Genomic DNA, 25,358 nt, shown 5'->3' on the forward strand with positions numbered 1-25,358 from the left:
GTTTGTGTGCTGAGCAAAAGAAACCCAGGGCAAGGTGTGTGTGGGAAGAGATGGTGAAATCCACTTGGGTGCAAACTGCTTGCTCACTGCAAGGACTGAAACGTGGGGAATTGTTGGGATTGCTTTCCAGGTTTGTCTGCTTTGCTCTCCAGAGAGCCTAAAGAATCACTTTGGAGAAGTACCTTGGCATGGTATTGCATTCAAGATTGTTACAGGCTTCAAGAGAAAGAGTTTTGGAAGAGGTCCCTAGTACCTGAAAAGATTGTGTGTAGCTATTACAGGCTTTGATCCAGAGGCACTAAGGAGCACTGTGTGTTTACCCCATGCAGAAGCTTGTACTCATTATCCCAGTTAATGCTGCAGGTAGGATGGGGATAAAGGTCAGCATAAGGCTGGTTTCACACTAGAACATTCTCAGTGAATGGCAAAAGGAGAAAGTTAGAGCTTCATCATTCCTTGATGCAAGGTGGTGCCTGTTTCTCTTCCCTGCAGAAGAGCCGTTGCTTGGTGTACTCATAGAGTCACAGAATGGCTTGGGTTGGAAGGGACCTTAAAGATTATCTAGTTACAACTCCCCTCCCCCATGGCCCTCATCCAACCTGGCCTTGGACATCTCCACAAGCAGGACATCCCTGGGCAACAAGCCTCCCTGGGCAACCTGTTCCAGTGTGTCACCACCCTCACTGCAAAGAATTTCTTCCTAGTCTCCAGGCTAAATCTCCCCAGCTCAAAGCCATTCCCCCTTGTTCTGTCACTGCAAGCCCTCTCTGGTGGCTGAGACAGAGACATGGATTTCTTAACTGATATTGATACATGACCTTTGATTCATACATTTAAGGATATATAAAGAAAGGAACAATTGAATCACAAGGTATTACCCCACTCGATCAACACTGACATTAAGATGACATTAAGGTGACCTTAAGATAACATGAAGTATTGACAACAAGATCATGACTCCCTTGTTCATTGCAGGCCACACTCTGTCCTGCTTCCTCTGACCAGGACTTACTTGTCTTGCTGTCCTGTGCCTCTTAGTCTTTTCCCTCACCACACATTGTGGTATCTTGTTTGGTCTGGCCTTGGGACCTGCTGACACTTGGGCTGGGTCACCAAGCACTGCTGCCATCCTGCTGGGCTGATTCAGATGATGCTCTTACAGCATCACACACCTCCAAAGGTAGCAACTTCTCTACTGGGAAACCTCTTCCTAACAACTGCAGTCTGATTTGTCAGGTGTAGAAAGGCTGCAGCCCTGGCATTCAGCTTGTAATAGAAGCAAAAGAAATTCTTTGCAGTGAGGGTGGAGAGACACTGGAACAGGTTGTCCAGGGAGGTGGTGGATACCTCTTCCCTGAAGGTGTTCAAGGCCAGGTTGGATGAGGACTGGTCTAGTGGAGGCTGTTCTTGTCCATATAGAGGGATTTGGGCTAGATGATTTTTGAGGTCCCTTCCAACCCAAACCATTCTGTCATCCTATGAAGTTGATTGGAGAAGGAGGAGGGAGAGGTGTTCCCTATGTGACCTTGTGATCTTTGGTTTGTGCATCTCTTCTCCACTTCTACACTTGATCTTGGATAACCCTTTGTGACTGGGTTGCCTCTTTTGGAATTGTGCAGAAGTCCTTTTGCTTCTAAATGTTAGATGGATTTGATCTGGGCTCAGTGTCACATTAAGGACAGTGGGCAGCCACAGTTACTCTCCAGCTAAGCAGGCAACCTTGTTGTTAAAACAGTGGTGCTTGCTCAGTGCCTTGCTTTTTCTCTGTTCTCCCTGCTGCAGCTCTCTCAGATGAAAGGAATCCAGCTCTGCCCTTGGCCAGGCATATAGGCTGTGCTGGGAAACAAAGTGGTGTCTGCCAAGAAGGGTGTCTGGGCTAGGAAAAATCTGACTGGTGATTTAGGTGCTAAATTGTTAACTGATTCAACTTCAGATGCTACCATCTGTCCAGGTGTCAGCTCTTTGAGTTGCTTTTAGGCATTTTTGTGTCAAAGCACACCTTGAGAAATCTGATGTATGAAAGGAGAGCCCAGTTCTGGTGATAAACTGCAGGCTGTTTGCTCTTTATCTGCCTGTAGCACCCTGACAGTTGTGATGAACTGTAAGTGGAAGGAGGAGGTGTGATCTCAAAGTTTTACCTTGGGTCCTCAAACATTTGACTTCTAAATGATCATTCCTTCAGAAGATATGGATGGTACTTGAAAAGATTCAGCTTGTGGACATGTGTATTACGTTTGTCCTGCAAGCAGTGGTGTGATATAGTGATATGGAAGCTTGAGCTGCCTGGGCTGGGCCGGGGCTGGCAGTGGGTTCATGCAATGCTCTGATCTAGCAAAGCAGTCTGGGCAGAGGTCCTCATTCAGGAATGGGTTGGAGGTTTCTACAGGATGCGAAACTGTTGCAGTGTGCCAAGTATCACAGAATCACCAAGGTTGGAAGAGACCTCAAAGATCATCGAGTCCAACCTGTCACCACAGACCTCATGACTGAACCATGGCACCGAGTGCCACATCCAATCCCCTCTTGAACACCTCCCGGCCATAGGCAGGGACCAGGTTGCTGAAGGCCTTGTCCAGCCTGGCCTTGAACACCTCCAGGGAAGGGGCCTCCGCAATCTTCCTCACCACCCTCACTGAAAATAATCTTTTCCTAATCTCCAGTCTTAAGTCTCCTCTCTTCCAGCTCAAAGCCATTCCCTCTCACCACAAGCCCTTGCCAAAAATCTCTCCCCAGCTGGACCAGTGCTGTAAGACTCCATGTCAGGTTATGCAGAGCCAACACACTCCTCAGCATGATTGATCTGAAGTTACTTGCACCAGTTCTATTCTTTTAAAGATCCCAATTTACTACTCTGTGGAGGCTGAACCTGCAGTGTGTACTGCACATAGAACAAAATGTTGTATGCTGAGGACTCCTGATGGCAGCCACTGCCTAGGCTAACAGACTATTTGAAGTCCCATCACCTGTTCTTCAGTTTGCTTTGTAATTTGTCAGTGAGCAGGAGAAGGAATATTAGTGACTCCAGAACAAAGCTGAAGTATGGATTATGCAGAAGCAGCAGGTGGAAAGGAGTCCAGCTTCACAGGGCAAGATGTCTACTTAGCCAACCCCTAAAGTGAAGCATTGAATATAGTGAGGCTAATGCTCTTCAGCCTTGCACAATTACTTGGTGTCCAGCTAGGAATTCACTGAGGTAAAAACCTTATTTCCTTGGATGCTCTTAAGCAGGTGGATCAAATGCATCCTCAGTAGGTTTGCAAACCACACCAAGTTGGGTGTGAGTGTTGACCTGCTTGAGGGTAGGGAGGCTCTACAGGGGGATGTGGGCAGGCTCGGTTGATGGATGAGGTTCAGCATGGTCCAGTGCTTGGTTTGGGTTCGAAGAAACTGCAAATATTGTCTACTTCCAACCCCTCTGCCATGGCTAGGGACACCTTCCACTAGGCCAGATTGCTCAAGGCCCCATTCTGCCTGGCTTTGAACACTTTAAAGCTTGGAGCCTCCCCAGGTAGGAAGCTGTAAGTGTGCCCAGAGGCCTTCAACACACTTGCAGCTTAGCTGACAGATTTACTGATCAAGACAGCAGGACTCTCATCTCTATGCAAACAGGGGTGAGAAGTTGTTTGCTGGGTTGAAAACATCAGTAAGGCAAGACATTACCCTGTGCTGACATCCAGGACCCTTTCAAAGGGAGCCCTGCAACATCAAACCCGGGGAGTTTCTGCTGAACTGATGACTCACTATGGTTGCACTGGTTCTCCTTCTGCTTTCTGGAGGAAGAGGTTAGGGTACAAGCTGCAAGTCAGACAGCAGCTGAGTGATGCCCATGCTGTGCAGAAAGGCTTGCACTGCTGCCAACACACAGCCCTAAACCAGCAGGAAGGATCATAAAGCCGTTTCTTGCTGCTGCTTCAGATGCTTTGCAGTGCAAGGAGGGCTGTGACAAAACACTAATGAGCACAAATCCCTCATTGAGGGATGCAGGGCAGTGAAACACAGAAAATACTCCAACCCCAAGTGAAGCCAATCCAAAAAGTGAGACACCCCCTGGAAAAGCACATTCAGCTGGAGATTCAGCTCAAACCTTCTCTTTAGTCAGAGGGTGTCACCTCAAATTTCCTGTCTGCAGGCTCTTGCCATTTTGAAGTTCAGCAAGGGTAAGTGTAGGGTACAGCACCTAGGGAGGAGTAACCCCATCTGTCAGGACAGGTTGGGGAATGACCTGCTTAAGAGCAGCTCAGGGGAAAAAGACCTGAGACTGAGAACTGAGACTTGTGTGTCCAGTTCTGGGCCCCTCAATTTAAGAAGGACATTGAGACTCTTGAAGGTGTCCAGAGAAGGGCAACAAGGCTGGGGAGAGGCCTTGAGCACAGCCCTGTAAGGAGAGGCTGAGGGAGCTGGGGTTGTTTAGCGTGGAGAGGAGGAGGCTCAGGGGAGACCACCTTGCTCTCTACAACTCCCTGAAGGGAGGTTGTAGCCAGGTGGGGGTTGGTCTCTTCTCCCAGGCAGCCAGCACCAGAACAAGAGGACACAGTCTCAAGCTGTGCCAGGGGAGGTTTAGGTTGGATGTTAGGAAGAAGTTCTCTACAGAGAGAGTGACTGCCCATTGGAATGGGCTGCCTGGGGAGGTGGTGGAGTCACCATCCCTGGAGGTGTTCAGGAGGAGACTTGATGGGGTGCTTGGTGCCATGGGTTAGTTGTTTAGGTGGGTTGGATTGGTTGATGGGTTGGACGTGATGATCTTGAAGGTCTCTTCCAACCTGGTTTATTCTATGTATTCTAAGTCAGGCCTGCAAAATCCAAGCATCCTGACAGATGATGTTAGCAGAGTTAGCTGTCAAACCCCACTGTTCCTTTCATTTGTTTGTAGAAACAAGCCACCTTTGGGGGCGGAAGGAAACAACTCTTTGGAAGCAGCAACACAATAACATAATGAATTGCAGCAAAGAGGAAAATAGGACTATTTTTATCATGGATGCCTTCCAGAAACAGCAGGTCCAAACCAGAATTGAATTTCATCAGGACCTGATCCCAGTGCTTACTAAATTGCTTTGTCTGCCGCTGACACGCTCTGTAAGAAACGCCTCCAGCGGAGCGTGTGCCCTGGAGACTGAAGGAAGTGCTTTGTGCAAGGGGCCCTCTGCCTTGGCACACAGGAATCATCTCCTTTGCAGTTCAGGCCACATCTAGAGTTCTAGCTGGAGGTGCTCCCTGTCCCAGTGTGTGGTGGGTTGGAGTTTCCCCCACCCAGCATTCACTTTTTGCCAGACCAACTCAGAAGCAAATGAAGATGTGTTTACAAGCAAAATCTACACTCTGCAATGGAATGCAATGAATACAGGCTACAGGCTGGGGTCAGAGTGGCTGAGAGCAGCCAGACAGAAAGGGACCTGGGGGTACTGATTGGCAGCTGGCTAAACATGAGCCAGCAATGTGCCCAGGTGGCCAAGAGGGCCAATGGCATCCTGGCCTGGATCACAAATAGTGTGGCCAGCAGGAACAGGGAGAAAGAGCCCTGAGGGGTTTGGGTGTACCCTCAGGTGGGGAGAGGGGAGTGCTGGGAGGCTTCTGGGTGTGCTTTGGGATCTCCTTTGTCACTGTGCTTGTAGTTTCTCTGTAAAGCACTCACTGCTTTTCCATGTAAACTTTCCATCACTTCTGCAATCCCTTTGTGTAAGTCTCATTTCTTCCTGTCCCGGTGGGAGGCAAGGGAGAATCTGCCTCAACCTGGGACAGTAACTCAACCACCTCCTTGGGCAGCCTGTGCCAATCTCTGACCACTCTTGCTGGGAAAACATTCTTCCTACTGTCCAGTCTAAACCTACCCAGTCACAGCTTGAGGCTGTTCCCTCTCGTTCTGTCACTAATTACCTGGGAGGAGAGACCAGCAGCAGCCTCTCCAGAACCTCCTTTCAGGTAGTTGTAGAGATCAGTGAGGTCTCTCCTCAGCCTCCTCTTTTTCACACTGAGCAGCCCCAGCTCCTTCAGTTGCTCTTCATGAGATTTCTTCTCCAGGCCCTTCACAGCTTCATTGCCCTCTGCAGTCCTCCAGATGTGATCTCACCTGGGCAGAATAGAGGAGGAGCAGATCCCCATTTTGTGTTTCCTCCTCAAAGCATGTTTGAGTTGAGTTTGTGAACACTTCATCTCACTTCATACCTTTAAGGAGAGGAGGCTGATGGCTCCTCTGTGCCTGTGGAAGACTTAGTCATCACATGTACTAGAAAAGGCACAAGAAGTTATGATCAAAGGTAGGATCAAAAGCAGGGCACAGCCTGAATGCAGACTCTGGCTGAGCAAGTGCTTTCACCCTGAAAAAAAGACACTGGCAAAGAAGAAATATGTGAAAGGCCTACAGAGCTGCAGGTTGTGCATGGCATCACCTGCTTGCCTCTTGCAAATCATCATCCCAGCAATGCCTAAACAGATTACCTGGAGGCAGGCTCAAGCTGTGCTAACAACAATGATCTTCACCCAGACACAGTAGTTATGGTAGCACACCTTGGCTCTGGTTCACAGAGAAACAATACCTCTCTACTATCAGTTTTTAAGACAGAACTTTTGGTTGTGACATGAGACTGCCCTTCAGGGAAGCATAACCAGTCCCTCTGGAGTGACCTTGTGCAAAGCTAGACCCCCAAATAGAAATCCTTAACAAATCACAGAATCCCACCATGGTGAGGGTCAGGAAGGACCACTGGAAATCATCCTTCTTTAGCAGCCAGGGTCAGCCAGAGCAGCTAGTGCAGGATCATAATGGCCAGGGGGGTCTGCAATCCCTCAGTGCAGGAGACTCCACAATCTCTCTGGGCTCCAGGGCTCCAGCAGCCTCACACCAAAGAATTCTGTCCTTCTGTTCTGATGGAACCTCCTGGGCTCCAGTTTGTGACCATTGCCCCTTGTCCTGTTGCTGGGCACCACTGGCAAGTGTCTCTCTGGTCCCAGTCCTCTTGGTCCCCACCCTTTAGCTCTTTCGGAATGTTGAAAAGATCTCCTCTCAGTCTGTTCTTCTCCAGGCTGACCAGTCTGGCTCTCTGAGCTTTTCTCTCTCACAGCAATGCCCAGGCCCCTCAGCATCTTTGTAGCCTCAGCTGGACTCTCTCCAGTATTTCCTTGCCTTTCTTGAGCTGGAGAGCCCAAAATATGGCCCAGTACTGCAGATGTGGCCTCACTGGGGCGTAGTAAAGTGGGAGGAGAACTCTTCCTCAACCTGCTGGCACACTCTTCACTCCTCCCAGGACACTGCTGGTCTTCTTGGCCACGAGGAGAGAGAGCTCTTGAAGAGCTTGTTGCACACCTATGTCCTACTTTTAGTGAGGGCCCAAAAGTGAACCCAGTACTGGAAGTGCAGCCTCACCAGTGAGCAGTACAGGAGGGCAATTGCTTCCGTGGTCTCACTCACCACACTTGCTGATCCAGACCAGGATGCCGTTGGCCATCTTGGCCACCCAGGCAAACACTGTCTCATCTTCAGCCAACCGCTGACCAGCACTCCCAGGTCCTTTGCTACTGGGCAGTTTCCAGCTACTCTCCCTCAAGTTGTTGTGACCCAAGTACAGGATGCAGCCCTTGGCCTGGTCTCAGCAAGCAGATCCTGCTCCCCGTTTTTCAGTGAGGTCACAAGGCTCTGCGGTGATCAGAAGGGAAGCATCGCTGCGAGTGCCTGCTGCACCCTCCAAAAGTGAGCACTTTGGCCCCACAGAGGAACCTCCTTGCTGCTTTATCTCCCACTACCTGCATCTCTCTGCAAAACCTGAAGAACAAATGTTTAACTGAATGACCTGTGCCCTCTGCATTGTGACAATGAGCTGACAAGAGGCGTCTTCCTTCCTGACCCTCACTGAACAGCTGGTTTATAGGTCAGGGGATGGCCTAGCACATAATGATAGCTCTCTGTACAAGGATCAGTGTGGGGACACAGCTGAGAGCTGTGCTGAAGTGAAGCTCGCTGGTAAAGCTTTGCTGCAGAAGTTCTTTTGTCTGGATGCCAACATTTATAACCTTTAGGTGTTTCTAAACAACATTAGTAGCAGGGTTTCTCCGACCAGAGCTCCGCTTCGTGCCGTCACAAACATGGCTTTAGGAAATGCAGGAAGGATTGTCACAGAATGGTCTGGGTTGGAAGGGACCTCCAAAGGTCAGCTTAGTCCAACCCCCTCTGCAGTGAGCAGAGGCATCCTCAGCTAAATCAGGTTGTCCAGAGACAGCTCTGTCAAGCCTCATCCTGAATATCTCCAGGCATGGGGCCTCAACCGCTGCTTAGGGCAACCTGTTCCAGTGTTCCCCTACCTTCGTGGTGCAGAACTTGTTCCTAACATCCAATCTACATCTGCTTTTCTCTACTTTGAAGCCATTTTCCTTCATCCTACCACTGCAGGCCTTTGTAAGCAGTCCGTCTCCATCCTTCTTGTAACCCCCTTCAGGTACTGGAAGGTTGCTATTAGGTCTCCCTGGAGTCTTCCCTTCTCGAGGCTGAACACCCCCAGCCCCCTCAGCCTGTCATCATAGCAGAGGTGTTCCAACCCCCTGATCGTGTTTGTGGCCCTTCTCTGGACCTGCTCCATCAAGTCTATGTCCTTTCTGTATTGAGGGCTCCAGACCAAGTGTGAAGTCCTGGACCTGGGGAAGAACAACCCCACGTACCAGTGCAGGTCAAATGTGTATGGGGGTGATTTACCCCTACTGACAATCAAACTGCACGAAACTAAACAGAAAGCTCAAGTGAGATTACCAGGTTTTCTTGCCAAAGCATTTCTCCCCTGGTGAGAATGTGTTATATTGGAAAGTGCCAAGGCACTTGGCTAATTTAGGGAGTTGTTAGTTCCTGAAGCAGTTGTGTCTCAATATGCCTTTTGATTCTTGGCCTTATTTTCACCAGGATTTGGACTCTTTCATTGCAACATGGTAAAAACACTTTGCTAGCCTTTGGCTTGCTCTGCCCACACAGTCTCATAAGCTGTGTTTGTGATTTGGTTTCATCAAGCAACAGGAAGCTATTTGAGATTGAATTTGTTTCTAATGATTCCTTTCTATATTTGCTGTCCAACTTTGAGGACTGATGCTAAATGCTCTCGTAGGGGCTGGTATTTACACTTCAGCCTGGAGTTGGACCACGATTGAGCACAATTCTGTCCACTGGCACAAGGGAGGGGTGAGAGAGTGGCTGGGATTTGTGGCTTCCAAGAGCTTTCCTCAGGAGAAGAACTTCTCGTCTCTCTTCACGCCAGGATTTCTGGTCAGGGAAGAAGTGACTTTGCATATTGAAGAGGCAGAACCCAGCAGCTCTGCAGTGCTCCCAGGCACTGAAACTCACTCTGAAATTGAAGGTGTGCTCTAGGGAAGTGGCTTAGTTGTTCATAGACATGTCCTGTTGCCTAGCCCAGCACATATACAACAGCTCTTGCTTGTATAGAAGTTTTTGTTTGTTTTGGTGGTGGTGTTATTTTTCCCAATCCTCCATCTAATTCTTATCCCTTTCTGTCTCAGAAACTGCTCTTAGCCAGGCTCTGAGCAACCTGATCTCATTGAGGATGTCCCTGCTTACTGCAGAGGATGTTGGACTAGATGACTTTTGGAGGTCCCTTCCAACCCAGACCATTCTATGATTCACAGAATCATAAGATGGTTTGACTTGGAAGGGACCTTAAAGCTCATCCATTTCTAGCCTCCTTGCCATGGGCAGGGACACCTTGCACTAGCCCAGGTTGCTCAAGGCCCCATCCACCATGGCCTTGAACACCTGCATGGAAGGGATCATCCACAGCCTCCCTGGACAACCTGTTCCAGTGTCTCACCACCCTCACTGGAAAGAGTTTCTTCCCAATCTCCAGTCTAAATCTCCCCCCTTCAAGCTCAAAGCTATTCCCTCCCATCCTGTCACTTCAAGCCCTCGTAAGAAGTCACTGCACAGCTTTCTTGTAGGCCACTTCAGATACTGGAAGGCCACTAGAAAGTCTCCCTGGATCCATCTCTTCTCCAGACTGAATAGCTTCAAGTCTCACAGCCTGTCCTGAAAGGGGGCAAGGGGTGTGTGTGTGTGTTTGTTTCTCCAGCTCTCTGATCATCTTTGTGACTTCCTCTAGACCCTTTCCAGCAGCTCCAGGTCCTTCTCGTGCTGGGGCACCAGAACTGGGTGCAGTGCTCCAGGTGGGGTCTCAGCAGAGCAGAGCAGAGGGGCAGAATCCCCTCCCTGTGCTGCTGCTCTCCCTGCTTTGGATGCAGCCCAGCACACAGCTGGCAGCAACCATTGCCTGCCCAGGTTGAGTTTGTCATCAGCTAAGAGCCCTAAGTCCTTCTCCAGACTGCTTGAGGAGTTGTGCTTCTCGGCAATCAGCACATGGGAAAGCAGCAAATTGCTCATTACCTCTGCTGTGCTCCTCTTGGGCCAAGGACTCTTGTGGGGCCTGAGGATCTCTCTTAATATTTGCCAATAATCAGCCCGTGTGTCCTTTGTATCTCATGGTTTCAAGACTTTATAGGAAAGAGAAATAAGCATGCTTGGGTGGAGTTGAGAAGATCAACTTCTAACAGCTGATATTTCAGAGTTTCTATGAGGTCTAGACAACAAATGATTAAAAGGTAAAAGCTCCTATTCTGTTTAGTACTCCTCCAGCCTCTCTAATGTCTGTGGTAGCTCCAGAGCACAGAACTCCAGGCCTCTTGTGCAGCATAGTCTAGACTGACAGCTTTGTGGTTTTCCTGCCTGCCTGTGCTGCCCAGCTCTCTGCATGAACTCCTCCTCATAATTAACACCATGATCAATTTGCCTTTTCTTCATAAATGCTCCTGTTTCAGAGCAAGTGTCAGGCAAAACAGCAGCGGCAACTCATCACTTGCTGCTGAAAGCTTAATGAATGTCCTTGTCTGTTGTAGTGCTTTGTGGAGGAAAGCTTGACAATTGGTGTTAATTAGACTAAAATATTGGTGTTAATTAGACTAAAATATTTAGTGAAAGATAGGTTGAAAGAGTTGAGGTTGTTCAGTCTGGAGAAAAGAAGGCTCTGGGAGACCACAGAGCGGACTTCCAGCGTTTGAACTGGGCTACAGGAGAGCTGAGGGGGGACCTTTTATAAAGGCATGGAGTGACAGGACAGGGGGTAAAGGCTTCAGACTGGAAGACTGACTGGTTATTAGGAAGAAATTCTACCCCTTGACTGTTAGTGAGGCACTGGAACAGTTACCCAGAGCTCCAAGACTGGAAATGTTCTAAGCCAGCTTGCATGGGGCCTTGAGCAACCTGGTCTGGTAGACGGTGTCCCTGCCCATGGCTGGGTAGTTGGAACACTTCAGGATCCCTTCCAAACCAAACCATTTTATGACTCCATGACTCTATATTGAGTCCTGTGTCCAGTTCTGGGCCCCTCAGTTTAAGAATGACATCAAAACACTTGAAGGTGTCCAGAGAAGGGCAATGAGGCTGAGGAGAGGCCTTGAGCACAGCCCTGTGAGGAGAGGCTGAGGGAGCTGGGGTTGCTTAGCCTGGAGAAGAGGAGGCTCAGGGGTGACCTCATTGCCCTCTACAACTACCTCAAAGGTGGTTGTAGCCAGGAAGGGGTTGGTCTCTTCTCCCAGGCAACCAGCACCAGAACAAGGGGACACAGTCTCAAGCTGCGCCAGGGGAGGTTTAGACTCGAGGTGAGGAGAAAGTTCTTCACTGAGAGTTATTGGCCATTGGAATGTGCTGCCCAGGGAGGTGGGGGAGTCCCCATCCCTGGAGGTGTTCAAGAGGGGATTGGATGTGGCACTTGGTGCCATGGTCTAGTGTCAGGAGGTCTGTGGTGACAGGTTGGACTCAATGATCCTCGAGGTCTCTTCCAACCTTAGTTATACTGTGAGACTGTGATGCTCTATGTTGTCAATTCTTGGGCTGTAAAATCAGTGATTTACTAGCCAAAAATTATCAGTTAGGCAGGGCAATGGTGGTGTCACTTCAGCTACACCTCAAGAGCTAACCAGAGAAATACTCTGAGAGGCTCCATCCACACATTCCTGGGCTGTGGCTGGTTCAGCCCATTAGAGAAGAACCTCTCTTGTCTGGGAGCCTTGGACTGGTCCCTCTGCCACTGGCTGAAGGGTGAGCAAATGGAGCCATTTTTCTGGTATTAATTTTGCATTAGCAATTTGGCTAAAGCCTGAAACTCAGATTAAGAAAGGGAAAATGAGATTGATTTCCATGACTTGCCTGCAGTTGTTGGTGTAGTTTTTATTGAGGGGGGGAAAAAAAAAAGGCAAATTGTTATGGCCAAGTTATTTGCAGGATAGCTGAGCAGCAGGCAGCCATCCCTCTAATTAAATTTAAGCATAGATGCCTGATGAGCTGATAGGCAATCTTGCATTGCTTGGGAAGCCAGGAAGCAATTCAAAAGCCATGATAAAATCCTCATGGGCACAGTTTCCTCTTCAAAGTTTGTGGATAAACTTTCCATTTGCATTTTCCTCCAGCCCTTTCACTCTTAGCTGCAGCCACAGAGTGGTCTCTGGCTTGATAGGAAGTTCAAGGTAATGGACAATGTGAAACAAAGGCTAGTGTTCACAGCAAATTGACTGGCTTAAAACCGGTGATTGGGAATTGGCTCTCTGGCAATGACTCAGCACAGTCAAAGCAGACAGCTTTGATAAGCTATTGATTATCTGCTAGTGCATGATAAGGAGTCATAAAAGGTGTTCTACAACTGCTGTTAGGATTTTTTCCTATCTTCCCCATTTTTGTGATTGATTTGTCTCTCTCCCCTGTGCAATCTCTTGATAAGTAGAAGCCTTGGTTGTCTGTGTTCTTTTAAGGCAAAGTCACTAGAAAGTTATGAAGCATCAAAAGGTTAAAATGGCAAAGATGGGATGTTACAGGTAATTAACTCTTACATATTTGGGGGTGTACCAAGAGACCAAGAGTTGTCATTAAGACTGGCAGGAACTTGAACAGGTGAATACATGAGCCTGGGAATTGCTTTCTGTCACCTCTCTTGCTAGGCACACAAGCACTTCACCTGCTTGATCTATGGATCAGGCATCAGGCAGGACAACCACTGCCAGCATCTAAGACTTGGCTTGGGAGTTTTCAGAGAGGTGATGTAGTTAAGCCAGCTGCTTTCCATAGAATGGTCCAGGCTGGAAGGGACCTCCAAAGCTCATCCAGTCCAACCTCCCTGCACTCAGGAGGGACATCCCCAACTAGATCAGGTTGCCCCAGGCCTCATTGAGCCTCACCATGAATATCTCCAGGGCTGGGGCCTCAATCACCTTCCTGGGCAACCTGTTGCAGTGTTCCAGCAGCCTTCTGGGCCAGAACTTGTTCCTAACATCCAATATAAATCTCTTCTTCTCTAGTTTGAAGCCACTGTCCCTGGTCCTGTCCCTGCAGACCTTTGCAAACAGTCTCTCTCCAGCCTTCCTGTAGCCCCCTTCAGGTACTGGCAGGCTGCTATTAGGTCTCCCTGGAGTCTTCTCCAGGCTGACCACCCCCAGCTCCCTCAGCCTGTCAGCTCCAACCCCCTGATTATTTTCATGGCCTCCTCTGGACCCTCTCCATCAGGTCCATGTCTTTCCTGCATTAAGGGCTCCAGACCTGTACACAGCACTCCAGGTGAGGTCTCTCCAGAGCAGAGCAAAGTGGCAGAATCACCTCTCTGGATCTGCTGGCAGCACTGCTTGGATGCAGCCCAGGATGTGATTTGCCTTCTGGGCTGCCAGCTCACACTGTCTTTAGTTCAAGAGCAAACCAACAATACTTTTAGCTTACAAAATCTAGTGAATATTTAAAGAAACCAGACATTTCCATCTTTGAAAACACTGCTGCTGGTTGAGAAAATCACAGTAAGACTGCAGAAGAAGTGAATATAGTCTGAAAGCTCCTTTCCTGCTGGGGATTTTAACCATGTAGCCTTGCAGAGCCGTTGTCTACTGGTGGGAGCAAAGTGACGAGTCACAGCTGCCTCTGAGCACAGCAGACTTGCTTTAAAAATTGTGGGGATGTTTCCTCACATGTTTGATACACACCACAAAAGGAGAAGAGAAGAGTGAGTTGCACTGAATGGACATAACACTGACAGGATGGCCAAGGGCTCAGGCCCAGCCAGCATGGATTTAGGAAGGGCAGATCCTGCCTCAGCAACCTGATCTGCTTCCATGCCCAGGTGACTGCCTGGTGGGTGTGGGGCAGGCTGTGGATGAGGTCTACCTGGACCTCAGCAAGGCCTTTGACACCATCCCCCACAGCAAACTCCTAGCCAAGCTGTCAGCCCTTGGCTGGGACAGCAGCTCTCTGAGCTGGGTTAGGAACTGGCTGGAGGCTGAGCCCAGAGAGTGGTGGTGAATGGTGCCACAGCCAGCTGGCAGCCAGGCAGCAGTTGTCTGCCCCAGGGATCAGTGCTGGGCCCTGTGCTCTTTAACATCTTCATTGATGATCTGGATGAGGGCATTGAGTCCATCAGCAGTAAATTTGCAGCTGACACCAAGCTGGGGGCAGGAGTTGATCTGCTGGAGGGTAGAGAGGCTCTGCAGAGGGACCTCGACCTGGACAATATATAGAATCATCTGGGTTGAAAGGGACCTCCAAAGGTTGTCTAGTCTAACCCTCCTGCAGTCAGCAGGGACATCCTCCACTAGATCAGGTTGCCCAGAGCCCTGTCCTGCCTCACCTTGAATGTCTCCAGGGATGGGGCCTCAACCAGCTCTCTGGGCAATTGGCTCCAGTGCTCAACCTCCCTCATTGTAGAGAACTTGTTCCTAACATCCAGTCCAAATCTCCTCTACCCTCTCCCTCATCCTACCACTGAAGGCTTTTGTAAGCAGTCTGTCTCCATCCTTCTTGTAGCCTCCCTTCAGGTATTGCAAGATGGCAGTTAGGTCTCCCCAGAGCACACTCTTCTCCGTGTTGAACACCCCCAGCTCCCTCAGCCTGTCCTCACAGCAGAGGTGCTCCAGCCCTGAGATGAGAAATATCAATGCAGATCATCCCTGAAGCTGTGCTTGGGGTGAGAGAAACACCTTTTGTTGGTTGCTAGGAGCTGATGATTGAGTGACCTGTAGCAGGTACTCTGAGGCCATGGGGCTCCCTTCCTAGGGGCAGGAGGAGCAGCAGCCCTGGTAGCTCACCAGAGACCCAGTCTGCTCTGGAGATTTGGCTGATGAGAGAAAGCAGGAATATCTTCTAGGTATTTAGCAAGCTATAAAGTGCAATTTTGGAGTGTTAATCTAAAATGGGATTCCTTTAATTAGCAAGAGTAAGGGGGAGAATAACCTGGTAAAAAAACCCACTGGTCTTAACATGCAGAATTTTCTCCTTTTTTTTCCCCAAATGCAGAACTGTTCCATCCATTGCTGGATATTTATCACTGTGGTTAATAACTTACTGGAAACACTGATAGGGAAATAGTCCATCCTTACAGCTCTGGCAGAAGCTGAGAACAGAAAGGGTCCTGATTTCCCTTGGAAGGAGTAACTGTGGAGCTGTAATTAGAAGTCATTTCCTTTCAGCAATAAAGATGAGCTGCTTTGATTCACATTTTGGTCTGGCACATCAGCCACATCACTCAAAGACAAGAAACAGTTGAGCCAACTCACCCAGGCTGGCTGGGCAGGTTTGGTGAGCACAGCAGTACACAGCCCCTGGTGCAAAGCACCTTCCTGTGTGGCAGAACCAGCTGGGGATGCTTGGTGAGCACAGCAGTACAGAGCCCCTGGTGCAAACCACCTTCTTATGTGGCAGAACCAGCTGGGGATGTTTGGTGAGCACAGCAGTACACAGCCCCTGGTGCAAAGCACCTTCCTGTGTGGCAGAACCAGCTGGGGATGTTTGAGCAGAGCAGTACACAGCCCCAGGAGCAAACCACCTTCTTGTGTGGCAGAACCAGCTGGGGATGTTTGGTGAGCACAGCAGTACAGAGCCCCTGGTGCAAAGCACCTTCCTGTGTGGCAGAACCAGTTGGGGATGTTTAGTGAGCAGAGCAGTACACAGCCCCTGGTGCAAAGCACCTTCCTGTGTGGCAGAACCAGCTCCAAAAACCAGGTAATGAAGCACAAAAAGTGCCAAACTCCCCAGCTTGAGCTGAGAAGGTCTTGCTTGGTTCATCCTGTTGTATTCTTTGTTCATCCTCCAGTCTTCTTTACAGAATCACAGAATATTAAGGGCTGGAAGGGACCTCCAAAGCTCATCCAGTCCAACCCCCCTGCCAGAGCAGGGTCAGCTGTACCAGATCACACAGGAACACATCCAGGTGGGTCTTGAATCTATCCAGAGACGTAGACTCCACAAGCCCCCTGGGAAGCTGTTCCAGTATTCTGCCACCCTCACAGAATCACAGAAACATTCAGGATGTTAGGAAGAAATTCTTCCCAGACAGAGATTTGCCCTTGGAATGTGCTGCCTGGGAAGGTGGTGGAGTCCCCATCCCTGGAGGTGTTTAGGAAGAGCCTGGCTGAGGCCCTTGGTGCCATGGTTTAGTTGATTAGGTGGTGCTGGGTGCTAGGTTGGACTGGATGATCTCGAAGGTCTTTTCCAACCTGGTTCATTCTGTGTTCTCTATTCTGTAAAAGCTTGAGGGCTTCTAAGGGCACTTCCTGCTCACTCCTCAATGTCTTTTGCCACACTCCCCCAGTGCACTGTTCTTTGGAGAATTATTTTCCTGTGGTTTTTCTTCAGCCTTTCATCTAGGCTGCTGCTCAGACCCTTCTCGTTGAGTCTTGGCTCAGGGCAGCTGACACAACTCCTGAGGATACTTAGAATAATTAGCACAAAACTACTTCCCATGTAGAGAGATGCATCACAAGCACACTAATAACCCATCCCACAATGCAGTGAAGGATTTAAAGTGAGGAATCTCAAGGTGGCACAAGGAAAGTCTCACAGGTCCCAGGGAGGCTGTTAGTGTTCATGTGGGCTGATACTTGCCCTGTGGAACCCCCTTAGTTTGTGCAAAACTAGTCCAGCAATTGATTAAACAAAGCCACTCTGCTAATTGGCTTTTCTTTGCATAATGATGGGGGGGAGGAAATCATAACATTCAGTAGAGAAATCATAGAATCAGAGAATGGTGGTGGTTGGAAGGGGCCTTCAGAGGACATTGAGTCTAACTACCCTGCCAGAGGAGGATGACCCAGGGCAGGTTACAGAGGAGCACATCCAGACTGATCATTCAAACTGAAAGCTCTCTCCTGCTCTGCCACACACCTCCCAGCCCATTTCTGGCTACTCAGGTCTCCCCTCATTTTCTGTTGAGGCCAAATGTCTCTAAGAGTATTTTGTGAGGGAGCTTGTGAAGGCTGGCTGGAAGTCTGCAGGTGCTGTATCAAGTAGTTCTGTGGTGTCCTGTGGTAGCAGTGATTCCTTCAGGGAACCACAGGAAGTGTGAGGGGCAGGATTCCCCCTTGCAGAAACCCGAACTCTCCCTGGTGTATTTCTTTACATCCTTGTTCAGACTTAATACATCATGAGGGATCAGTGCTGGCTCCAATTTTGTTCAATTTCTTCATTAAGGACCTAAATGAGGGGACAGAGTGGACTCTCAGCAAGTTTGCTGGTGATAGAAAGTGGGGAGGGGTGGCTGACACATCCAGTGAGATGTGGAAAGGCTGGGGAGATGAGTGAAGGGGAACCTCAGGGAGTTCAGTAAGGACAAGTGTAGAGTTCTGCATATGGGCAAAAATAGCAGCAGGCACCAGCACAGGTTAGAGGTTGTCAAGCCCTTGTAAAAAGTCACTCCACAGCTTTCTTCAGATACTGGAAGGCCTTCCTGTCTCAGAAACTGCTCTTAGCCAGGCTCTGGGCAACCTGATCTCATTGAGGATGTCCCTGCTTACTGCAGAGGATGTTGGACTAGATGACCTTTGGAGGTCCCTTCCAACCCAGACCATTCCATGATTCTATGATTCACAGAGTCATAAGATGGTTTGACTTGGAAGGGACCTTAAAGCTCATCCATTTCTAGCCTCCTTGCCATGGGCAGGGACACCTTGCACTAGCCCAGGTTGCTCAAGGCCCCATCCACCATGGCCTTGAACACCTGCATGGAAGGGATCATCCACAGCCTCCCTGGACAACCTGTTCCAGTGTCTCACCACCCTCACTGGAAAGAGTTTCTTCCTAATCTCCAGTCTAAATCTCCCCCCTTCAAGCTCAAAGCTATTCCCTCCCATCCTGTCACTTCAAGCCCTCGTAAGAAGTCACTCCACAGCTTTCTTGTAGGCCACTTCTGATACTGGAAGGCCCCTAGAAAGTCTCCCTGGATCCATCTCTTCTCCAGACTGAATAGCCTCAAGTCTCACAGCCTGTCCTGAAAGGGGGCAAGGGGGGTGTGTGTGTGTGCTTGTTTCTCCAGCTCTCTGATCATCTTTGTGACTTCCTCTAGACCTTCTCCAGCAGCTCCAGGTCCTTCTCATGCTGGGGCACCAGAACTGGGTGCAGTGCTCCAGGTGGGGTCTCAGCAGAGCAGAGGGGCAGAATCCCCTCCCTGTGCTGCTGCTCTCCCTGCTTTGGATGCAGCCCAGCACACAGCTGGCAGCAACCATTGCTTGCCCAGGTTGAGTTTGTCATCAGCTAAGAGCTCTAAGTCCTTCTCCAGACTGCTTGAGGAGTTGTGCTTCTCGGCAATCAGCACATGGGAAAGCAGCAACTTGCTCATTACCTCTGCTGTGCTCCTCTTGGGCCAAGGACTCTTGTGGGGCCTGAGGATCTCTCTTAATATTTGCCAATAATCAGCCCATGTGTTCTTTGTATCTCATGGTTTCAGGACTTTGTAGGAAAGAGAAATAAGCATGCTTGGGTGGAGTTGAGAAGATCAACTTCTAACAGCTGATAGGGGTTGTCCTGCTGGAAAGCAGCTCCAAAGAGAAAGACCTTGGAGTGCTGGTGGACAGTAAGTTGTCTACAGGACAGCAATGTGCCATTGAAGCCAAGATGGCCAACGTTATCCTGAGGTGCATCAAGAAAAGTGTGCTCAGCAAGTTTAGGGAGGTTCTCCTCCCCCTCTGCTCTGCCCTGCCCTGATGAGACCACACCTGGAATACTGTAGCCAGTTTTGGGCTCCCCAATTCAAGAGAGACAGAGACCTGCTGGAGAGAGTCCAATGAAGAGCTACAAGAGTGATTTAGGGACTTGAACATCTCTGCTATGAAGACAGACTGAGAGCTCTGGGGCTGCTTAGTCTTGAGAAGGCTGAGGGGGGATGCAATGGATGTCTATAAATACCGGAGGGGTGGGTGTCAGGAGGAAGGGGCCAGGCTCTTTTCAGTGGCGTAGAGTAGAGTAGAATAGAACAGAATAGAATAGACCAGGACCTTCAAGATCATCAAGTTTGACCTGAGGCTGTGATGTTGTTGCAGGTGTCCCTGCTGTCTGCAGGGAGGTTGGACTAAATGATCTTTAAATGTCCCTTCCAACCTAAAGCATTCAGTGATTATATGAACTTATGCACATCCCCTAACTCAAAGGGCTGAGGCAATCCTCATTTTTCCTCTGAAGCTGCAGGTGAGGATGGTGCTTGGTGTTGTATCCTTGTGTTACCCTGGTTTGGTGCAACACCTGCTGACTGTGATGGGAGGGACAGTTTGGAGGGCAGGACTGAGGCCTTGCCCCAGTGGGATGGGTTCTGGAGAGCTGCCCTGGATCCACCAGCCCTGACTGCTTTGCTACCGAGAGCACCACATCAGTGGGATGTGGGAGCTGTTGTGAGCAGACACTTGTGTCTTGTGCAGTGTAAAGTGCTTGGAAAGCAAGAGCTATCCCTTTCTAATAATCATAGTCACTGCTGCCATTGAGCAGAGGATGTTTTGACTGTGCAGCTGAAAAATCAGTGTTTTCCATTGGAGCTGTTGGTACACCTCCTGCAACGATCCCACACGTGCCTCATTAACATAATTAATGGCTGCCTCCTTGAGCAGTTAGCATAGCATGTTTCCATAGTCCCAAGTTAAGTTTCAGTGAAGAAGCCACTTGCATTATCTGAGCATTAGTAAAACAGGTTGAAAATGCCTTTAGAATTGCTGTGCTTCGAGGTGCATCAGCCTGGCAAAACCAAAACACCCTTAAATGATCTCTGGCATGTCAATGGGTTGCAGCTGATCTTGTGGCAGGATGTCTTCATCCTCTGCAAGTTTGCAGTTGACACTAAGTGTTGAACAGCAGCTCTACTGAGGTGCCTGGACAGGCTGGAGCAATGGGCTGAGCCAGTGAGATGAGGTTCAACAAGACCAAGTGCTGGGTCCAGTGCTTGGGTCACAACAACCCCATGTGTGCTCCAGGCTTGGAGGAGAGTGGCTGGAAAGCTGCTCAGCAGAAAAGATCCTGGGGGTGCTGCTTGACAGCCAGCTGAAGGTAAGCCAGCAGTGTGCAAGCCACCAGCATCCTGGCCTGGATCAGCAATGGTGTGGCCAGCAGGAGCAGGGAAGTGATTGTGCCCCTGGACTGGGCACTGGAGAGGCTGCACCTTGAGCAGTGTGTTTGGTATTACACTTCTCACTCCAAGAACATTGAAGTGCTGGAGTCTGCCCTGAGAAGGACAGCAAAGCTGGAACAGTGTCTGGAGAACAGGGCTGGTGAGGAATGGCTGAGGGCAGAGGACACAGCCTCAAGCTGCACCAGGGGAAGTTTAGGCTGGAGGTGAGGAGAAAGTTCTTCCTAGAGAGAGTTGTTAGCCATTGGGATGTGCTGCCCAGGGAGGTGGTGGAGTCCCCATCCCTGGAGGTGTTCAAGAGGGGATTGGATGTGGCACTTGGTGCCATGGTTTAGTTAGTCAGGAGGTGTTGAGTGACAGGTTGGATTTGATGATCTTTGAGGTCTTTTCCAAACTTATTGATTCTCTGATTCTATGAATTCAGCCTGGAGATGAGGAGGCTGAGTGGAGACCTTGCAGCTCTCTACAACTCCCTGAAAGGAGGTTGGAATGAGGTGAGTGTTGGGCTCTCCTCCTGAGTAACAAGTGGTAGGAGGAGAGGGAATGGCCTCAGGCTGTGCCAGGAAAGGTTTAGGTTGGATAACAGGGAATATTTCCCCACTGAAGGAGTGGTTAAGCCCTGGCTGCCCGAGGCAATGGTGAAGTTTCAGTCCTTGGCAGTGTTCCTAGAATGTGTGGATGTGGTGCTGAGGGACATGGTTTGGTGGTGGACCTGGCAGTGCCAGCTTAACGGTTGGACTTGATGGTTCTGGATGTCTTTCCCAACCTTCACGGTCCTGTGGTCTTCTAGCTGAGGAGCAGCCCACTTCAGGGTGTGTCCTACACTCAGAAAAGCTGCTTAGGGAATGAAAACTGACCAGATTTCATATTTCAGTCTGCATGCTGCATCATTCTCTTCTGCTACTTTCTTCTGCTTAGCTGATTGTCCTGGAGCCTGGGTGTAATTGTTGGCAGGGTGATGCAGAACAGCTTTGTTCAAGTGGAAGCTGTAGAATCTCAAGTACAGTTCTTCTAAATGCTGCTCTTGAGCTTCTCCTCGAGTTGGGAAGCAAAGCACACACATCCTTGGTGCCCCAGTGGTATATCCAGCAAGGATTATTTTAATCAAGGCTGAGAGCCCTGGGGATGCTTAGTCTGGAGTAGAGCAGACTGGGAGGGGATCTTATTAATGTTCATAAATATCTATAGGGTGGGGGGCAAGAAGAAAGGGCCAGGCTCTTTTCAGTGGTGGCCTCTGAGAGGACAAGAAGCAATGCATGTCACCTGCAACATGGGAACTTCCACCTTGACAGCAACATAGAATTGTCAGGATTGGAAGGGACCTCAAGGATCATCCAGTTCCAGCCTCCCTGCCATGGGCAGGGACACTTTCCACTAGATGAGGTTGCACAGAGACCCAGCCAGCCTGGCTTCAAAATCTTCCCAGGATGGGGCTTCCACCAAAAACTTCTTCCCTGTCAGGGTGACAAAGCCCTGGAACAGACTGTCCAGAGAGGTTATGGACTCTCCTTCCCTGGAGTCTATCCAGATCCACCTGGATGCTCCTGTGCAACCTGCCCTAGGTGACTCTGCTTTGGCAGGGAGATTGAAAATCAATGATCTCCAGAGGTCTCTTCCATGTCTGTGATTCTCTGATCTATTCACAGAATCATAGAAGCAATAAGGTTGGAAAAGACCTCAGAGATCATCAAGTCCAACCTGTCACCCAACACCTCATGACTAACCCCATGGCTCCAAGTGCCACATCCAATCCCCTCTTGAACACCTCCAGGGATGGGGACTCCACCACCTCCCTGGGCAGCACATCCCAAGGGCCAATTACTCTTTCTGGGAAGAACTTTCTCCTCACCTCCAGCCTAAACCTCCCCTGGCACAGCTTGAGACTGTGTCCTCTTGTTCTGGTGCTGGTTGCCTGGGAGAAGAGACCAACCCCCACCTGGCTACAACCTCCCTTCAGGGAGTTGTAGAGAGCAATAAGGTCTCCCCTGAGCCTCCTCTTCTTCAGGCTAAGCAACCCCAGCTCCCTCAGCCTCTCCTCACAGGGCTGTGCTCCAGACTTCTCCCCAGCCTCATTGCCTTTCTCTGGACACCTTCAAGTCTCTCAATGTCCTTCTTAAACTGAGGAGCCCAGAACTGGACACAGGACTCAAGGTGTGGCCTGAGCAGTGCTGAGCACAGGGCAGAATGACCTCCCTACTCCTGCTGGCCACATTATTGCTGATGCAGGCCAGGATGCCATTGGCCTTCTTGGCCACCTGGGCACACTGCTGGCTCATGTTCAGCCTAATGTCCACCAGAACCTCCAGGTCCCTTTCTGCCTGGCTGCTCTCCAGCCACCCTGGCTCTGTCCTTAAGCACTGCCTAGTGGTGTTGTGGCCAACATGTAGAACCTGGCACTTGGACTGGTTCAATGCCATCCTGTTGGACTCTGCCCACCTGTCCAGCCTGGCACTCCCCCTGCAGAACCCTTCTACCCTCTAACAGATCAACTCCTGCTCCCAGTTTGGTGTTGTCTGCAAACTTACTAATGGTGGGCTCAATCCCCTCATCCAGATCATCAATAGGATGGGGCCCAGCACTGATCCCTGAGGCACACCACTGGTGCCTGGCTGCCAGCTGGCTGTGGCACCATTCACCACCACTCCCTGGGCTCAGCCTCCAGCCAGTTCCTAACCCAGTGCAGAGTGCTGCTGTCCAAACCAGGGGCTGAGAGCTTCTGATGGTTGGCTCGTTATTGACAGGGCTGGGTCCATCCCTCTGGCTCCAGCCTAGGCTGGGATGTTCCAGCTTGGCCTGCTGAAGCATCTCATGTTTGTCAGAGTGCTTCAACTGCTCTGTGACCTTCAAAACAGCCTGGTGGGCTGGGAGAGCTGGGGGGATGGTCTGTGCTCTCAGCACACAGCTTCCAGGCACTCCTAAAGCATTTTAAAAATGCAGAGCCATGTCACATCTGTCTTCTTCCCTCTCTCCTGGTGCCTATTTCAAGCTCATCTTCCTTATTACACTTTTAAGAGTTCAATTTCTTTTCAGAGTCAGAAGTGGGTCCAAGGCATGTGACAAAGGACCTTGCCTGCTCGTTGGGAGCTGCAGAAGGAGCCCTGAGCATGGAGGCAGAATGGGAAGGTTCCAGTTCCATGCTGGGAGTCAGATGCTCTGCACTCCCATGCCACGAGCTGTGTAGCTGCAAGACCTGGCTCCTGAGCCTGGAAAAACCTTCTCAGACCTCAGTAACCTGTAGGAATTCATGGAATGGTTTGGCTTGGAAGAAACCTGCAAGATCATCTATTTCAAACAGACATCATAGACAGGGACACCTTTCCATAGACTAGGGTGCTCAAGGTGTTGTCCAGCCTGGCCTTGAACACCTCCAGGGAGGGGGCATCCACAAGCTCCCTGTGCAGCCTGTTCCAGTGCCTCTCTCTGGCAGGTACAAACCACCCCCTTCCCTCCCTGCCCCTCCCCTGCCTCCCAAGCCACAGGGGCTGAGGTTCACCACCCCCAGACATTAGATGGTGCTATTTGGCTCAGAGGTTCCTTTGTTTGAGAACTCTGCCCTGTGACTCTTTAAGAGAGACCAGAAAGCAGCAGCTAGCAGGGTATAGACGGAGTCCTGCTGTGGGCAGAAGCAGCCTGGCAGTCACATCTTCTCTCCTTAGCATGGGGCCCTGTTTAAGGACCTTGGAGAGCGTATGTGTGTGTATCTTGGGTGGCTGTGGGGAGGGTTTCCTTTTCTGAGTGAGTGTGTGCACATTTTGGTTCATTTCTCCCAATAAGGTTAATTAGTTGGGCAACAGTGTTGTCCCACCTGACACCTGAGTCTGTAACTTTCTTGTGTCTGAAGGGGAGCAGGTTAGCTGCAATCAAGGCACACTTTTCAGGTGGCTGTTGCTGTCTGATTTGTTGGTACCTCCTCAACACCATCCTCACTGTAAAGAATTCCTCATGTCCAGTCAAAATCCCTCCCCTTCCAGCTCAAAGCCATTGCCCCTTGTCCTGTCACTACAAGTCCTTGTGAAAAGTTCCTCCACAGCTTTCCTGTAGCTCCTGGCCTGCATCAGGAGCAGTGTGGCCAGCAGGAGCAGGGAGGTCATTCTGCCCCTGTACACTGCACTGGTTAGGCCACCCCTTGAGTCCTGTGTCCAGTTCTGGGCTCCTCAGTTTAGGAAGGAGGTTGATTTGCTGGAACGAGTCCAGAGAAGGGCAACGAAATTGGTGAGGGGCTTGGAGCACAGCCCTGTGAGGAGAGGCTGAGGGAGCTGGGGTTGCTTAGCCTGGAGAGGAGGAGACTCAGGGGTGACCTTATTGCTCTCTACAACTACCTGAAGGGGGGTTGTAGACAGGCAGAGGTTGGTCTCTTCTCCCAGGCAGCCAGCACCAGGAGGAGACTTGATGGGGTGCTTGGTGCCATGGGTTAGTTGTTTAGGTGGTGTTGGATGATAGGTTGGACACAATGATCTTGAAGGTCTCTTCCAACCTGGTCTGGTCTGGTCTATTCTATTCTATTCTGTTCTATTCTCTTCTAGTACTGGGAGGCTGCTCTAAGGTCTCCTTGGAGCCTTCTCCTCTCCAGGCTGAACACCCCCAGCTCCCTCAGCCTGTCCCTATAAGGAAGGTTCTCCAGCTCTCTGAGCAGCTTTGTGGCCTCCTCTGGACCCACTCCAATATATTGGTGTCCTCCTTCTGCATCTCACCAGAGCAGAGTAGAAGGGGAGACATCACCTCCCTTGTCCTGCTGGTCACTCTTCTTTGGAGGCACTTTCTGGTGGCTTCTCCATGGGCACAGTGTGGGAAGAACAGTTTGTGTTGTGACCACAACACAAGGGCAGGTGGGGTTATTAACTCTCCCCTCTTGCAGACTGCCTGGCACCTCTTCCTGTCTCAGCCTCCTCCTCCTGGCTCACCTCTCTTCCCTCTAGGTCTACAGACAGGGATCATTAAGGCTCTGCAGATTTGTTCTAGATCTCAGCAGGAGGA

General features: G+C 50.1%; 1 protein-coding gene across 1 annotated transcript in view; it reads left to right on the top strand.

The window, feature by feature from the left end:
* Positions 1 to 25,358, top strand: part of PCDH15 (protocadherin related 15) — a 365,652-nt gene that overhangs the window by 183,967 nt on the left and 156,327 nt on the right. The window lies entirely within an intron of this gene.

This window comes from Melanerpes formicivorus, unplaced genomic scaffold (assembly GCF_026170545.1).
Source record: "Melanerpes formicivorus ecotype bairdi unplaced genomic scaffold, bMelFor1.0.p_v2 SCAF_6, whole genome shotgun sequence".
Classification (NCBI taxonomy): domain Eukaryota; kingdom Metazoa; phylum Chordata; class Aves; order Piciformes; family Picidae; genus Melanerpes; species Melanerpes formicivorus.